This window comes from Amphiura filiformis, chromosome 20 (assembly GCF_039555335.1).
Source record: "Amphiura filiformis chromosome 20, Afil_fr2py, whole genome shotgun sequence".
NCBI lineage: Eukaryota > Metazoa > Echinodermata > Ophiuroidea > Amphilepidida > Amphiuridae > Amphiura > Amphiura filiformis.
In genome coordinates this window covers 52,776,128-52,785,440 of record NC_092647.1, presented here as the reverse complement: position 1 = coordinate 52,785,440, position 9,313 = coordinate 52,776,128, and positions in this window count along the sequence as shown.

The following is a 9,313-nucleotide window of genomic DNA, read 5'->3' as shown; positions in this document are numbered from 1 at the left end:
CTCCTGGCACGTTCGTGCAGTGATATTAAAAATCCGTGCAGTGTCAATTAAAAATCCGTGCTTAAAATATACAATAGAGACACTTACGCCAACTTTTTAATTTTGTTTTGCTCGCGCTTTTGAGCGCGCATCGACATTTTAGCAACTGAAAACCTAAGAAGCCCCCGAAGTGACATGGAAGGAAAAAAAACTATGTCGGGGTCCGACTTACTAACTCGGGGCCCGAGATAGTATCTCGGAGCCCAGACTGTAACTGGGGGCCCCAAGTTACTAAGTCGGGGCCCCGAGTTACTATCTCGGACCTCGAGTTAGTATCTCGGGGCTCGAGTTACTATCTAGGGGAGCAAACAGCTTTTCAGCTGATTGTCAGTATTAAATACCCTGCGGGAACACCGCAGGAATGGCGGTGCCGATAGAGGGCCAAATACATGATTTGGCCGTCGGATTAGTGTATATTCCGTATAGATGTTATGAACAACAAAAATGTGATAGCCTCATCTCCATTTGTGGTATACCTATACCATGTATACCCTACATACCGTGGACCACTGTGAAACACGTTTTTACTTCACTACGGCTGATGCAATTTACATGAGTGCACACCAGTAAATACAAGCCTCCTACACCCTGTGAGGAAAAAATCAGTGTTTTAAACGAGGAAACGTGCAAGTTGACTGAATTAAATCCATTAGAAAAGGCTTAAAACCCAACTATTATGCCCTTATTCATATTTAATCCTCATTTAGGCCTGGGAAATAGATTGTCTGTGAAAAATGAGCAGGATCTGACTTTTATTACAATTTGGCTAAACTTTCAAAATGTGTTACATTTCAGAAACACCAAGCTATTTGTGAGGTGGCGTACGCTGTATGGGCTATAGGGTGATCTAGTCGGCATTTTCCTGGAAAAAAATGCTGGACTCCGTATATAATTTCTACAATAGATGACTTCATCTGACCTTCGACTTGCAGAAAAAGTAAGTTTTGAAGAACTGAGTCACTCTGGAGTCAAGAAAATGACGTTTTCCTGGACCCTGTTTGTACAGAAAGTCAATGGGAGCTATTTACTGGTGTGCACCCTAAAAGCTTGGGAATTGTTTTATTTTGATACAGGCCTCAAAGTGAGGCCTGTACAATACGAAACAATATGATCACTTACCTTTAAGTAGTCCATAAGCCTTATTTAATAGACTAATAATTATTTTGCTCAATGAATAAAAGTGAACATAATCTTGAAATGACGTGTCAATGCATCTGATCTAAATTATTATCGCTTTGATAAAATGACTTACATATTAAATGAAGAACCTGATCAAAATTGATGTGCATACAAATATGTCACCGATATCTACATAGTGTGTTTGCAGTAGTAACTCCTGGTATATTTGTCCTCCTCCACGTCCAATCTCCCCCTTCCCCCTTTTTTCCTTGCTGTCTCTTTTTTTTCCCTCTTCTAATTCGCCTTTCCTCCTTTTCATTTTCGATTGACTGCACTGCTCTTCTTCGCTTTCCACAAACTAGACAAGACACGCGGTTATAATCAGGGGACGATCAAGGATTTGAAAGGGAAAGGGGACGAGAGTCCAATCCTGAAAAATCGGAGAAGAGATATTTTGCCCATGTGTCAAAATTCTTACAATATTTTGTAGAGGTCCTGAGCTTCTCTCTCTAGATCCGCCCTTGCCTCTTTCCTGCGCTATAAAAGCCTCAAAGCCGGATTGATCATGGTAGGTTTAAGATTATTGTAGGGCCAAGTCGGCTATATTATGTACCTTTTTGTGTTTTGGATATAAAAAAGTGGCCGTTTTGGTTTCTGGTTTGGTCACCCGTACACATTTTAAAGCTATAATAATGTAAAAATGGTGCACAAATGGCTCTAATTGCACCTTTATTTTCAAAAGTTGCCAATAATACACATTTTATGGCAATTTTTTAAAAATTGATATTTGTTTGTTTTGCATATTTAACAGTCCTCGAAGTAAAATTTATCAATCTAATATGTATTTAAAGTGTACGGGGGGTCTGTGCGAAACAAAGTTCCCCATTAAGGAGTCTGTAACCCACTTTTGCACAGTATTTTTTGTAGGGCCTGAGAGCACATCAGACATATCGAATTGTATTTTGAATACGAATATCAAATAATTTTGATTATTGAAATTCGCGATATAATGCAAATTTTATGGCAAATTATTACAAATGGATAGTTTTGACATTTAACAGTCCTCGAAGTAAAATTTATAAATCTAATGATATTTACTTAAAGTAGGCCCTATATATAGCTGGCCGACGATCATTTGAAAAAAGTGACCTTTCGTATTGAAGATATACTTTTTTTCTCAAAAGACCTAAACAAGTTTAGGTCTTTTTGGGGAAAATGTATATCTTCAATACGAAAGGTCATTTTTTTCAAATGGTGAGCGCCTTCCTCCCAGCTACATACACTTTAAGTACATATCATTAGATTTAATCTATAACGTTTACTTTGATGAATGTTTAATGTCAAAAATATCAATTTTTAACAATTTGCCATAAAATTTATCGCAAATTTCAACAACAAAAATCAAAATTATTTTATATCAGAAGGACATTCCCCGTAATCAGAATGTAATTTGATGTGTCTGATTTGCTCTCACGCTGCTATCTGATCCCTTAATCTAATTGTACTGATCGGGTGTCTTGATTTTGCCGCAAAAATTTGTGTGGTTGGTCATCTGGGCAACACTAATAACGAATTGTATTTTTTAAACCCAATCTCGCCATTTTGTGCGGTTGTAAAAATTTTCACTTTCTATGAAACATAATTAGGTATGGTAATTTAATCTAATTGTACTGATTGGGTGACTACGTTTTACTACATAATTTCTTGTCCTTGGTTATTTTGGCAGCGCTGACAATGCGTTGCATTTTGGTAAATCTAATTTTACTTCTGAAAATTTATTAAGCATCCTTTTGTGCACTTCTTGCACTAGTTCTTTGATGTATTCATGATTCTAAAATATACTTGTTTTTCTTTTGTGCAAGGAAAATACATATTCAGGTATCTATTCAGCCAAAGCTATTTTGACTTACACATCAAATTTGAATGTGATCAAAGTTATATCTTTAAAACATATTGCGTGTACGTCCGACAACTGAATATGATGACAAATATTAACTTTTTAAGCAATACTATGGAACATTTTGGGGGTACATAACAGTGGTAAATACACACATCAAATTGGAATGTGATCAGATTTATATCTTTTAGAAACAAATTACTTACGCCGGTAATTATTAAATAAATAGCGTGTACGTCCGACAACTATAGATTTAATATATTACATGTGGAAATAAACACAATCGAATGTGGCGTGCAGGGCCGGTTTTAACATTGGGCCAGATGGGCCGCCAAGATATTGGGCCCCAAATTGTGCTGTGCATCTGCAATTTTAGCCCATATTTCGGGCCAAATCAGGGTCTGATATTGACTTTTCAAATTACAAAATTCATCTTTATTTGGGCTAAAATAGTCTGATATTGAAATTGTGTGTGCGCTTCGCATGCTACTGTCCTAGAAAAATCGGAACAAAATAATGACCGCCACTCTAAAACTTAAATGCTTTCGCTGCCACTATCGAACTTATTGCACAGAAACCAAAACTTGGCCAGTTGAGTGCACATGCTTTCCTCACGGTCAGTTTGGGGCCTCCAAATTTTAGCCTGGCCCAAGGCCCCCAAAAGGTAAATCCGGAGCTGGTGGCGTGGCAGTTCGATTATCGTTCAATGTTTGTGTTTTTTGTATTCATTGATAATTCCGCCTCAATTTGTTTTGATTTCCATTTTCCACATGACAGTATCTTTCGATAAGCATCTCTAAAATTCTTATTCATCACTCCGTATATAATTGAATTTAATGAGCTATTAGTGTGCGACAAAACTGCGGCTAGACGGTATGCGTGGTCAGAGATATTGTCATCATAATCAACTACAATTAAAAGTGTATACAATGTCCAACAAAACGCAAAAGTGACGAATATTGTGAATAGCATTTTGAGAAGTTTTATATCTCTTTCCGGTCGTTTCTTCTCAGTTGAAGAGGCTGCTTGTCGAACTCTCAAAGAACTTTGTCGCAGAGTCCAAAATATTGCAGCGTAGCAAACAACGATCAGAACCATCGGCATCGAAATAAAAACAATCACCGTGAACAAAACATGACTAAAACTTGCCAATCTATCGTAAGAACACCCGACAAACTTTGGGTCAAAAGAATGCCCACCCCACCCGAAAAAGTTACTGAAGTCTGCAAGGATGCAAATAATCCAAATGGTTACAGCATAAGCGATCGTTTTTCGCCAAGTGAAAATGGTTTTGTAATATCGATGCTTACATATGAAAACATAACGATTGCTCGCTATGGCTCCAATGTTCCACAGTGAACAAGTACAGGTTATGAAGCATATACTACCAATTGCAGAACATAATCTTGGTCTTTTGAAGTACAAATCTCTGTCTACCAAAATCGCATAGGCATATGCCGGCTCCACCAATGATGTAATGCACATATCAGCGAAGGCGAGAGACAGAACGAAGATATTTGCAGGTGTACGAAGTTTTCTCGTCGTTAACACGGCAAGAATGACCAATGCGTTACCAGTACTACCTGTTAAGCTGATAAACACGTTGTATATACCAAAGATAGTTAACAGCATTGCATCTTCTTTGCTTGATGCAATTATGTGATAAGATGATTTGGTATCATTGGTGTCTCCCATGTTTTACTGCACACTGAAAAAAAAAAGATTTTTTGAAAATCATGAATAGATCAACCTAGTGCCAGACTGCGAGTGATTATAGAACACAATATGCGCGACTCGTAGGTAGACGATTCAATTATCAATTTCAATTATCATTTCACTACCTCCAATTTGCAGACGACCACCAATGACGTTTTTGTTAATATCATTATATCACTTTTAAGTAACACAACAAAATAGTTCAAGGTCAATAGGCCTCAATGGTACTTGACATGTTTTGCTGTGTTACCTAGGTAACGAAACATCCTAGATGGGTCAATCGTATCTTTATTTGAATTATTTAATCAAACGAAAAGTTTGACACCTCTTTTAGCAAAATCGGAGCACTTTTTTGTCCCCCCATAGAACCTTAGGTAGTAGGTACAGATAGCAAATATATATTAAAAATATAAAAATAGCATTAAGATACAATTCTTTTAAAACTTCCAAGCTTGGCTGGAAGTGGTGCTTTTGCAGCAGTTGGAAGGTTGTTGAATGCTAAAGCCCCCCTATCTACTGTCAGATATGTTGCGACAGAGAGATAGGACCAAATAATCAAAGTGTGGAATAATTAAAGATTTGTACAACATGACAAGAGTTTTTGTTGGCAATATATTACGTACCCTTCTTAAAAAAAAGACCAATACGCTTGTTGACTTTTAAGACTACTTTGTGAATATTTATACACCAGGTAAGTGATGGGTCAAACCAAACACCCAGATATTTAAATTGGTCAATTTGTTCTATTGGATCGCCCCTAATTTGAATGTTGAGCTTATCTTGGGTACGGCCAAGTTTTTGTTGAGTGCCAAAAAGGATGGATTTTGTTGTTTTGACGTTGAGAGTGAGATAGTTGATTTCTAGCCACTGAGCAACATGAGAAAATTAAGAATTCAAAATTCTGTTAATTGTATCAACTGCCTTTCCCCTGACAAAAATAGCAGTATCATCTGCATATAAATCTACTCTACAATCAACACTCTTGGATGGTTGACAAGTCATTGATATATAGGGTAAAAAGGCCAAGAATGGAGCCCTGGGGGACACCAAACTTGACAGGGCCTTACTAGATAAGTGATTATTAACTCGGGTGACTTGGAACCGGTCAGATAAATAGGATGAGAACCATTCGAACTTACAATGTTTCAAAATTTGATATGGTCAGTTACAGCATGGATCCATTCCAGGAGTTAAGTTCATTCAAGATGGAGCGTCACCTCACACTGACAGAGTCGTAAGGCAGAGACTTTGGGAACATTCTTTCTAAAAGTATGTGTAAATCAATTTTATGTTATGTAGACTGAAGTGAGATAATGATTGAGAGCATGTGTGCAATATATAATTCAAGCAGTGAACCTATTCATCTTGTGTTGTATAAGTAAAACCATGATTACGTCGATCTTCGTTTAAATGAATAAAGCTCCCAGATACATCAACATATTATCTTCAGATTATTAGATCAATAAGTTAACATATGCCCCTTTCTATTTATAGTACAAAATCTATATTACCCAGCAAACACAAAACGTTTTCGACATCATTCGCAAAAGGGGGTAAAAGGTTGTCAGAAAACGTTTAAATGTCGGGTTATATAAAGGGTATAGTAAGAGTATAAAACGTTTTCATAACCTTAAAAAACATTTGTTGATAATCTACTGCTCAGCAAACAAAAATGTTTTACAGAAAACGTTTAAATGTTGGGTATAAAAGGTTTTAATAACATTCCAAAAACATTCTTGAAAACTTGATACAAAACATTCTAAACAGAATGTTATTTGGGGGTTGAAAAAATATTTTGCGAAAAATGTTTGCCCAAAATATTTTCAAGAACGTTTTAAAAACGTTTTCATGACCTTTATATAACCCGACATTTAAATGTTATTAAAAGGTTTTGAAAAAACATTTTAAGAACGTTTCTGTGTTTGCTGGGTTCAAATATTTTAACATTATGTTATTTAAGTATTGACACAATATTTGGCAAAAATGTTTGCAAAAATAGTTTACAATAACATTTTTGAAAACATTAAAAATATTGTTGTAGTGTGTTTTCATACAAAACGTTTTAAAACGTTTTCATGACCTTTATATAACCCGACATTATAATGTTATTAAAACGTTTTTACCTAAACCAAAAGCCAAAACATAACTTATTTAAAATGTTTTTAAAACGTTTTTGTGTTTGCTGGGTAATGAGCAATTTTATATTTTTGATATATTTTTGAAAATGTCACATATCCCGGTACCAATCATTTTTATACGCCCTGTATATTGATCACAGCGGAGAGGGTGTTCATCCGTTAGGTTTTATTGAAACCGTAACAAAAGGTAGCAGAAATCACATTGAAGGAGGAATTTATAAATTTGTTACTTTTGAAATCGACCATTTGTCATTCAAATGTGTAAAGCTCGTGCCGAATTGGGCATCAAAGTACGCAGAACAAAATTCTCCATCTATTGCTTACTTTATTTTGCAATTTAGATTTTAGGGTCTTTAAGATAATTGCATGATTTTGTGTGCAGTGTAGAGGGAAGTGCCTACAACATAATAGAGAAATTGCGATGTTCCAAACGCAGCACGTGGAACGGTGTTAAATATTGCTAGTCTCGGTTCCAAACTGGATTGTGCTCATTCGTCACGAAGGAGAACGAGTCAGCTGGAATAAAGACTATAATATTTGATCTAATCTAATCTACAATCCCCGAAATATGTCTTGAAACATTAAAGCGTCTTTAGGGGAAAATAAGTCCCCCACTCCCCCGTGCAATGTTGAAACGTGCAAATGTGTTCAGCGTGTCTCCAAAGTGTCGCAACATTGAATGATGGGGAGTGGGGAAGGGAAAAGTGTTAATTGATGGCCCAGCTTTCTTCTAATTCCAAATATTGAACATTTTTATCCACATTAAAAATACACTTTTGATTTCATTCAAGATGCCTATTAAAGCGTTTCAAGGACATTTTTCGGGGATTGTAGGTCGATAGAGGGCATAGTGATTGAACAAATAACAGTAAGCTGAGTCTCTGCCTAATTCAAACAGGCCGCTTTTGATTTTGACTAAAATTTTGACCTACATGCTGATTAAACTTAATTGGTTTTTTTGTGCTCCCCAAATATTATAGTTCCCCAAAAACATATATTTTGGTAGATTAAAGATCACTACATCCATACATCATGACTTTACTTTCAAATTAAGACTTTTTCGTCCTGAAAATTGGGTACGTTGCATGGACTTAGACATGAGGTAAAATCGGCATATTTCAACGTAGCATCTGCGTTTTATTCTACTTTGGAATCCAAAATGGGAAATCGCAATGTCATTTTTTGTACGCAAAGTATCACACACATTTCAATGGGCAATCTCTGCGTATGAATATTGCGTTTAAATTTAGTCCATTTTTAACACATCGCTTTACCTTTATTATAATGATTTGTTACAAACAAAAAGGATCATAAATGAGCGTTTTGAGCGTTTCGACACTATTTTTTGTGGGACATGAGAGCACACCAGACATATCGAATTGCATTCTGAATACGAAGAATGTCTTTCTGACATCAAACAATTTTCATTTTTGAAATTCACGATATAATACAAATTTTATGACAAATTATAAAAATTTGATATTTTTCACATTTTGATATATATAGTACTCGAAGTAATTTTATAAATCTAATGATATATTCTTAAAGTGTATGTAGTTGGGAGAAAAAATAGCCGACGATCAATTGAAAATTTTGACTTTTCATATTAAAGATATGGATTTTTTCCCAAAAAGACCTATTTTTTGGGTGTTTTGGACAAAAAAATCCATATCTTCAATACGTAAGGTCAAAATTTGCAGTTGACCGTCGGCTTTTCATGCCACCTACATACACTTTAAGTATAAATCATCAGATTTATAAAGTTTACTTCGAGTACTGTTAAATATTTAAAAAAATCAATTTTTAACCATTTGCCATAAAATGTGTATTACATTGCGAATTTCAACAACAAAAAGTTATTTGATATCAGAAGGACATTCTTCGTATTCAGAATGCAATTCGATATGTCTGATGTGCTCTAATGTCCCACAATAAATACTGTCCAAACGTTCATACCCCATCCCTTATTTGTGCATTTTCAACGATGCATCTACGTCGATTTCGCACGTGGAATATCTTCAAAAATAGGAGAGTGGTTTTGAATAGATCAACGTACGTCCGATGTCTACGTTTGGAAATCGCAATGTCTCTAATAATTCCAAGCAAATACCGTAGTACCCTTCAAATTTCACAATGATTTGATTTTAATGTGTTTTTGCAAAATTGATTTTAAAATATAGGTTGACATGATTTGTCACTTTTAAAGATTCATAAATTTACAAATGTTATCTTGGTCAAGTCCACGCGCTTCTAATTTATGCTCATCCAACAGTCTACATTATAATCATAGCCAACCCCTATTCTCAGAATGTTCAGAAGAGTCTGGAGACTCTGTTGGCAAATGTGTAACCCGGGGGGATACTCAAGTTTGGTTTTGGTAGGGACGTGCCGCTGAGATTTTGGC